Raw genomic sequence first — 10000 nt, forward strand, 5'->3', positions numbered from 1 at the left:
TGTCCTGTCAAACTTAATATTACTGGATTTGAGTGATTCGTCATGAAAGTCGGAAATGGTGATATCCTGTAAGATTGCCAGGCATCAGAAGAATCAAAGGGAATTGTAATCATAATCCTGTTATTTTCAACACTTACTGTAATTAGGCTGTAATAAAATTCTAACCTACGTGCATCTAACAAAGGAATATAGCCTAGTTTCTCCCGTCTGTTCTCCACAATTACCTTTAAATATTTTATAGGCAACAAATGGGGTGACAATACACCTTTAGTTGCTAACGTGATAGCTTCTACATAATCTTTTGATTTCTCAATGAAATGTGCAATACTGTTATGTATGTGATCTATTTTTGAATCATAATACGTTAACGTTGCCAACAAATCCTGTACTTCCATAATCTGATTGATATTACTTGAATGTTCATTTACTATACTCATAATTTGATTGATTGAAGCTAACTGATTCCTTAGTTCTGACATAATCAATTCATCTTCATGAGTCAAGAACTCAATTTTCTTATTTTGATTACTAATCTTAAGACTATTGGAAATCCCTAAACCTAAACTTGCAATAGACCCAAAGATGTTTAGTGCAGCAAAAATAAACGGGTTACGTCTTTCTTTATTTTCGTGTCCTACAGTCCACATCAAAAGGTCACGAGCCAAAGATTCTGTCTCGTAAGTCTTATTTTGCAAGTCATCAGATAGCATCTCTGCAACTTTTAGTGTCGATCCAAGCGAACTCTCTGTAGTTAAATGAAAATGTCTTCTATGCAACATATCTAATGAGACAGAAAACCTCGAAATGGCGCTTTTTAAGCTAGTGACGTCATTCTCTAGGAGAAAAATTGCTTGCATTCGCACTTCTACTACTACGTTACTTGATGGAATAAAAACGTCTTATTGTCTTTCAACTATAGTGCCATATTTAAAATCTATACTTTTAGTTTTAGAGCTCATCCCACACGAGAAAAATGTCTGAGCGAACAATATCACTCCCAACAACAAAAAATTCATTTTGGAAACCTGTAACGAGAAAAATATATATAATTACTCCTGTATTAAGAAGAAAACTTTTAACATACAAATAAAAATCTTTCCGTCACTTCTTTCCCTCTTTTTTTTTTTTTAATTTCTTATGTGAGCCAATGGTACGATTTTCTCATCAGTGGGTTAGGATACGTTTTGAACTCTAAACCTATTGGCCGTTAATGTTTCCAAAATGTTAAATGGGCCTTCAAACTTAGGTGTTAGTTTATAATTGAGTCCTTTACTTACATTTACCTGTATGTATACATTATCACCCACGGTATATGTTTTAGTTGGCTTTGCTATTTTATCAAGATTCCTTTTCATTATGATTTGTGATTCTTCTAAACTCTTTCAAAGGATATCATATCGACTTTTGCTTGCATTTATACATTCTTTTAAAGGATTTGATAGATAAGTTGTAGGCGTTAATACATGGAAAGGCGTTCTAACTGGGGTACCATACAATGCTTCATGCGGTGACATTTTAATTGATATATGATATGAATGATTCAGAGTACTCAGTACCGCAGGTATTGCAATATCCCAGTTGGGGTCTGATCCCCCTAGTGTTACACTTAATATATTTAAAACCTTCCTATTTGCTCTTTCCACTAGCCTATTTGACTCTGGGTGATATATCATGGTATTTATTTTCTTTATGCTAAGGAATTCACACAATGAGGTAAGAAAGTGATTATTAAATTCTCCACCCGAGTCTGAGATTATCTTGTGTGGAATTCCATGTTTACAAATGTAACACTAGTAAAACTTCTTAGCGCATTCAATCGCAGTCTTAGTTTTAAGCGCTATTAGTTCTGTATATCGAGTTAAAGCATCTACAATTACTAAGAGGTGCTTATTTCCTCTGTCTGACTCGTAAAATCTTGTTAACAAATCTAAATGTATTCTTTCAAAGGGTTGATTGGGCACGGGATAAGCCCCTAGGCTGACAGGTGTTTTTGTATGCCCTTTGTTTTCCTGACATGTGCGATAATTAGCTATGTGTTTTTTTATATCTGTAAGCATCGTATGCCAATAAAACAATGATTTGCCTTTCTGTGACATTAGTAAGAGCCACGGGTGTCCATGCAATAGATCTGCATGCCACCAATTCAGGACAGTGGAAATAAGTGAGATTGGTACCACTACCTGGTCGTTAGTTACATGTGGTGTATTGCGGGTTTTCTTTGTCACGGTCCTACACAGAATATTATCTTTGATTATATAATTCTGCTGCTTATACTTTATATATCCCTTTTCTTTATGATTGCCTTTCAAAGCATTTATAATTGTTTCTAATTTCTGATCTTTTCTTTGCCCAGTCTGTAATAATTCAGCGCTCCAGCCCAAATCTTCTTGTTCAGATATCGTTTTAACAATAGGCATGGATGTTGATATATCTATTAATTCAGCTAAAGGCTCCATACAAGATGACACGGGGTTGCGTAATATTGCATCAGCAATGATATTTGCTTTCCCAGGTAAATACCCAATTCTCGCACCAAAGTCTTGAATGATCAAATGCCACCGAGTTCGTTTGGGGCTGTGGTTGAAGCCTTTAAAGAATTCGGTTAGTGGTTTATGATCAGTAAGAACCTTAACGGGATAACCGTATATTATGAACTTAAAATGCACTAGTGAAACAACAATTGCTAGCCCTTCCTTGTCTATTACTGCATACTTACTTTCGGAAGTTCTCAGTTTTCGAGAATAAAAAGCTATTGGGAAAAATTTTTTATCATATTGCTGAAGCAATACCCCTCCTACTCCTAAGTCTGAGGTGTCTACTGCAATGGAGAATTCCTTACCGAAGTCAGGAAATTTTAAGATAGGAGAACTACACAGTTCATCTTTCAAGGTATTAAATGCCTGTTGATGCTGCTCAGACCATATGAAATCTACGCCCTTCTTCTTAAGATCAGTTAAGGGAGCGGCTATTATTGAATAGTTGCGTATAAAACGCCTGTAATATCCACTACAACCCAGAAATTGCTGTATTCCCTTGACATTAGTAGGTATGGGAAAGTTACGGATAGCCGACACCTTATCATGGATTACTTTAAGACCTTGGCTTGACACCATGAAACCCAAATATATTAATTCTGTTGTGAAAAATTCACACATACTTATCTTTACCCTTAAGTTATGTTGTCTCACTCTCCGTAGTACTAGTTCTAATTTACGTACATGTTCTTCTAAGGTGTTGGAAAAGATTACAAGGTCGTCCATATAGGCATGCAATATATACCCTAGCAAGTCTCCAAACACTATGTTAATCATTCTTGTAAATGTTATTGGAGCACAACGTAAACCAAAAGGCATCCGTAAAAATTCATTATGTCCCCTGGCTGTGCTGAAGGCTTTGTATGGGATACTATCTTATTCTAATGATATCTGGTGAAAGCGTTTAAGTAAGTCCAAACTAGTAAAATATCTATTCTGACCTAACAAAGACAAAATATCGTCAGTACATGGCACTGGGAATCGATCAGGGATCGTTTCCTCATTTAGATGACGGAAGTCTACGCAGATACGACATGTTCGATCTTTTTTCGGTACAACTATTAATGGAAAATTATAAGGGCTGTTCGATTTCCTAATGACTCTTTCTTCTAGCATATAACCTACTTCATCATTTATTTCATTCTGGAATTTCATAGGGAGTCTGTACGAGAGTACATAGATAATTTTCTGCTTGTCCTTTAACTTTATTTAATGCTCGATCACATCTGTTTTTCCTAAGGATCCATCCGTAGTGGAAAAAACATCATGATATTTAGTTAAAAGTCCAAAAATATTCTGCTGAATTTCTTCGTCTTGAATGTCTTTATTGATTTTATTTTTAATAGATTGCAAAAGGGATTCATCCGCAAGTGATTGAGCGTAATTGATTTCAGCAACGGTAAGAATACGATGTTTATAAACTTCTGCATCCAAGATATGTTGATTTTTGTGAATTACTAAAGTGGTATTTAAATGATTACAGACTTCAATATTACATTGTTGATGTGAGCCTACTGTATAAATACCTTGTGTGACAGACAATCCGTTAGTTTTCAAAGTATCGGAAAGGATTAATATTTCAGATCCCGGTAATGTTTTCTTTACTTGCACTATTAAATTCGAAGGTACGTTTGGCTCGATAGATTGCGTGCAAGATGATATTACGGGTGAACGAGAATTCTGCTGGGTCGCGTATATTATTTCTTTATTAGTAAGACAAGATATTGGTTCTTCAACGTACGTTACGGTTACATTTGTCGTCTCCTTTTTATCCAAAACTGATTTTAAGGTATTAGAAGATTTATAGAATTTTCCTTTGATATACACGCCGTGCTTGGCAGGGGCTAAGATAATGTTTTGATTGCCCATAGATGGGTATCCTATAATTACAGCTGGATACATATCAATGTTTTGTACAACAACAAATGTATCGGCAAACGTGCGCTTACCGACCTTGAACTGAACATGAGTTATGCCTATTACATTTAATTCATTATTACCTATACCCGAGAGTCTCACTCCGGATTTTTCTATCGGAAAGTTCGAAAACAACAAATGATGTGTCCTCAAATCCATGATATTACGTGGACTACCAGAGTCAAAAAATTACGTAAAGGATTTGTGTTCTAAATTTACAGCTTATAATGTTGGTCTTAACTCATTTTGGCTTATTATTGTATGAATTCGTTGCAAATCTACGGGAGCATGCACTGATTTACTTAATTCGGCCTGGTGTTTCATAGGAAAATCTATTGCCTTACAATGATCTGATAAAACATTAAATTGATTATTCAATACTACTGATGTTGACATGAATGACCTTGACCCAAAATCACTCTCTTCCCCAATGGAGTTAATTATGTGGTATTTGCTTTGCTCTGCACATTCTGAAAATTAGTCTGACCTTGCGAGGTCTGATTTGACGACCCAGGATCAGCGTTATTCGAAGAACTATTTGTTTGTTTCGGATTCTGAACTACATTGACGTTTGGCTGTTTCTTCTTATTAAAATGAGGATTTTTCTTTTTTATTTCCATATGGAACTGACTGTGGAATTGACTGTGTATTTCTAGGATTCTGTTGTGTCTTACGCGAGTAGCACTGACTATATGAATGAGTCGAACTATTATGTATCGAACAGAATTTCGTTCTGCAGTCCGCGATCAAGGGACCTTGACGTTTGCAATTATAACACTTCATTCCCGCAACTTGACTATTATTAACTACATTTACTTGTTGTTGCTTTGTTTCATTTTTTGCAAAAACTTGAGTTAATACGGGATTAAGGTCAGGACACTTAGACATGTGTTTCTTTATCTGTTTATATACATCCAATTCCGTACTTGCAGGCGTTAACTTTTTATCAAAACACCGCACTAAAGCTTCAGGCAACATAAGTGTCATGCAAGTTAAATACATTAATCGTAAAAAATCTTTCACGGAGATGTTATCTCTAGTAACCCAAGTGGAATTACCTAAAATATCTTGATATTCATTAAGCCTATCAGCTATGAGAGCTGCTCTCTCAATAATATTAAGCCAAGTCACAGTGGCTTGATTAAGTGTATTTCTTAACGTTAATACTACATCCAAGGCTTCTTCACCCCCATAGACCGCGCGTAACGTAACTTTGAAATCATCCCAGGTAACTGCTTCTTGAAATGACACACCTCTTAAATACGCACTTGCATCCCCCTTAGAAAAATCTATAAAACTTTTAGCTTCTTTTAATTGTACAAAAGGGTCTACGATTAGTTTGGCATTTAAATGGCCATCGACGGATGAAAACCATGACTCCACATTTTGAGGCAAGAACAAATTAACCCGACCCTGAAAAGGAAGGATTGCTGACCTGGCATTTACAAGCGTCACAACCGGGAGAGGGTTTATCTGTCCTGCGTTACTAGGTCCAGGGGTGGGGCTCACAGGGGGCGTCATGATTACGGTATTTTTTTTTCTATATCTTCGACCCCTTGCAATTCTATCAAAATATCTATATGAATACAGACGTCCACTGCGTAAACGCATAAGCACTCAATGATAAAGATTATAACAAAATTCCCCAAAACAATGATAATAATACAAAGATATTTCCCGAGAATTTCTGAAAGAAAACGGAACACAAAGATATTTCCCAAGAATTTCTGAAAGAAAACGGAACACAAAGATATTTCCCGAGAATTTCTGAAAGAAAACGGAATTAGCACAAAGAGAGAAAAAATTCTAGATGAGAATTCGGAGTTGAACACAGTTTCCTTTAATGAAAGGAAAAGAGAAGATTAGCAAACCACTCACCCCAGTAATAATCAACTAACGACTCGTGATAACTACACTTCACTGCTCAATACTGAAATGAATAAGAAAATGTACTTGTACTTAGCTTTATATGGTTTTGTGTGATGTCGTCATAACCTCTCTCTCTCTCTTGATGTTTGGGTGAATGTTTTTTGTCCAATTTCCTCTCTCTCTCTTGATGTTTGGGTGAATGTTTTCGGTCCGATTTCCGTTGAATGTAGTGCTTCCTGGATATGTTTTGTAAGCGTTGAACGTCAGTCCTTGGTTTTCTTAGGATGTTGATTGAAGATCCAGTTCATCAGTTTGTATGTATAACATTCATTAAATGTTTCCTTCTTCGATGGACTATGATACTTAGTCAAAATTGTAGATTCATTACTGTTGATTTCTTGAAGATCTTTCTCTGGCTTTTAGAGTTTTATTCGTTGATTCTTGACGATATTTCTCTAATTCTTAGAGTTTTATTCGTTGATTCTAGAAGATCTTTCTCTGATTCTTAGAGTTTTACCGCTGCCACCATTTATTAGTGTGCTACTGTTGTTAACACACATTGAGTATGTTTGTTGGGATGTTATATCTTCAAGTAAAGTCAATCAAGTTAACTTTAAAATGGTTTATTCTCTAAAAACAACAGTGTTAACATCTCCATCACAGGAGTATAGCTGGTTTGGTCGGATGACCATTCCATATGATATATTGATAAGAACTGGCTAAAATATCGATATCACAGATATCGTATAGACAGTTATCTCAGCATTTAAACACAGAATGTAAACTCTACATTAGTATAGGAAGACACCTGCATCCGGTGGCGATACAACTCTTTCAGATGGTTTGTATTTGTGTTTATGTTCATAAAAATGTTACAGTGCTGAGATATGCAAATCGCATCCTGTTATGATCTTGTCTGACTACAGCAATTCTCACGCTAGCTTCTACTTCCACAATGACGTATTACGTCATGTGATTTAAACATGTAATATATGACTATTACACATATATGTGTGTGTCTGTGTACATATATATGTGTGTGTCTATGTATGTACTTCTTATGTAATATATACGCATATATTAATGTATATGTGATACATACAATATATATATATATATATATATATATATATATATATATATATATATATATATATATATATATATATATATATACATATATATATATATATATATATATATATATATATATATATATATATATATATATATATATATATATATATATATATATATATACATACACATACGCTTTCCTCTCCATGTTTCTGAATGTAACTCTTCCATTATATCTGTACATATCATACGTGTGAGCGTGCCAACACCACCTTCCCTCTGAATACGCCTCTCGAAGAAACTGTTTGGAACACGCACAAGAAACGAGAACTAGCTAAGTATACTTTCGGGATCTTAGTTACGAGCTATCGAAGTAAATGAAGGTTGTTCACGACGACAGTCCATTATGCTTCGGAGAGATAGCTGGTGAGAAGTAAAAGTGTTTGTATGTTATATTTATGGAATTGCAATGTTTACGAATTTCTTTGGATATGTTACTGGATGTGTATGTATGATTTCAAGTGCGGAGCATTATGTTTTTTTTTTCTTTTTTGTATATTTTTGTATGCATATATATATATATATATATATATATATATATATATATATATATATATATATATATATATATATATATGTATATATATATGTATGGATATAAATATATGTATGTATATAAATGTTTCTATATATATATATATATATATATATATATTTATATATATATGTATATATATATATATATGTATATATATATATATATATATATATATATATATATATATATATATATATATATATATATATATATATATATATATATATATATATATATACATGAATATATATATACCTGTATATATATATATATATATATATATATATATATATATATATATATATATATATATATATATATATATATATATATATATATATATGTATATATATATATATATATATATATATATATATATATATACATATATATATATATGTATATATATATATATATATATATATATATATATATATATATATATATATATATATATATATATATATATATATATATATGTATATATATATTCCCGATAGGACAAATATTATTCACCTTCGAATATATCTTTTATATTCATACATATAGGAAAAACACGTCTAAATGTGCAGGATTACATATATATATATATATATATATATATATATATATATATATATATATATATATATATATATATATATATATATATATATATATATATATATTTTATATGTGTGTATGTATAGGCATGCAGTGTATACATACATATATAGTTCCTGTATACATATAGTGTGTGCATGTTTATATGTGGATAACTACCTTTAAATTAATTAAATAAACGGTTTAGTCAACATGAGAAGGCAAAAGAAAACATTAATACGGACGAAGGGATTAAAAAATAAAGAAAATACGAACTAATGAGTAAGATATCATAATATCTCTAGAATTATTCCAATAAGCAATATAGTTCTTGGTGGCACTGAAGAGAAACAACACTAAATTGTTTAGTAGTAAACAATCAAACTCATAGTAATGCACAAAATAACTGTATCCAAAGCTTTAGAATCTAAAAGTTAAATTTTGATTGGTAAATTTCAAAAGTAGATGATCATAAAAAATCAGTCCAATATAGTTCTTGGTGACACTGAAGAGAAACAACACTGAATTGTTTAGTAGTAAAAAATCAAATTCTTAGTAATGAAAAAAAATAGCCGTATCCAGGTTTCTAGAATCTAAAAGATAACTTGTTTTGGTATTTTTAAAACTAGATAATCTTAGAAAATATGTCAAATTAATTTGTTGGTAACACTGAAGAGAAACAACACTGAATTGTTTAGAAGTAAATAATTATCCTAATATTAATTTTGATTGGTAAATTTTAAAACTAGATGATCATACAAAATCAGTCCAATCTATTTCTTGGTAGCACTGAACAGAGAAACAACACTGAATTGTTTAGAAGTAAACAATAATCCTAATATTAATTTTGATTTGTAAATTTCAAAACTAGACGATCATAGAAAATCAGTCCAATCTATTTCTTGGTAGCGCTAAACAAAGAAACAACACTAAACTGTTCACAAGTAAACAATGTTACAGTAATGCACAAATAACTGTCTCCCAGGTATTTGAATAAGTATCGTCACCCTGCTTATAGGTCCAGCGCAACATCTGAATGCAAGTTCATGTTATCGTCACTATCGTGGGACCGACTCCAGGTGTGTGACAACGCAATATGGATTATAATCCATCTCTGTGCTTGTGTGTGGCGCTCAACTGGTCTTTGTCCTGTAGCATTCAGTCAGCAAATCTTCACTAGTTCGTGGAATGCGTTTACTGTGTTTGCTCAGAAGTACTGATGGGTTAAATACTATATATTCCTTATTTATTAATGAACACACTTTACTATTGCGCGTATGTAGGTATGTATGTATGTATGTGGCGTTCAACCGGTGGCATTCAGCCAGCAAATCTTCACTAGTTCGTGGAATGCGTGTACTGTGTTGTCTCAGAAGTACTGATGGGTTTAATACCATATATCCTGTATTTATTAATGAGCACA

General features: G+C 32.6%; 1 protein-coding gene across 1 annotated transcript in view; it reads right to left on the reverse strand.

The window, feature by feature from the left end:
- Positions 1-10000, reverse strand: part of LOC137614485 (bestrophin-1-like) — a 69792-nt gene that overhangs the window by 32899 nt on the left and 26893 nt on the right. The window lies entirely within an intron of this gene.

Source organism: Palaemon carinicauda, chromosome 20 (assembly GCF_036898095.1).
Source record: "Palaemon carinicauda isolate YSFRI2023 chromosome 20, ASM3689809v2, whole genome shotgun sequence".
NCBI lineage: Eukaryota > Metazoa > Arthropoda > Malacostraca > Decapoda > Palaemonidae > Palaemon > Palaemon carinicauda.